Genomic DNA, 236 nt, shown 5'->3' with positions numbered 1-236 from the left:
GAACTATACTTCTTGAGTAACTATGTGTGGGGTTTTTTTTCTTTTAGGCTGAGCAATTTGGAGTGTTTGTGTCTGTAACATTAGATTTCCCAAAGCAGAGTTAAATGTGATGAGTGTAGTTAACTTTGATCCTCAGGAGATGAACTAGAAACTTGTGACTTGGCATTGAGATGTCCAATATTTTCATGTTCATTTTCAGGCTACCTAATGGCTCCCCCCGGAGCTGAAGCTTTAGT

This window comes from Apaloderma vittatum, unplaced genomic scaffold, assembly GCF_000703405.1.
Source record: "Apaloderma vittatum isolate BGI_N311 unplaced genomic scaffold, ASM70340v1 scaffold14194, whole genome shotgun sequence".
Lineage (NCBI taxonomy): Eukaryota > Metazoa > Chordata > Aves > Trogoniformes > Trogonidae > Apaloderma > Apaloderma vittatum.
Note: the sequence above shows the minus strand (reverse complement) of the source record.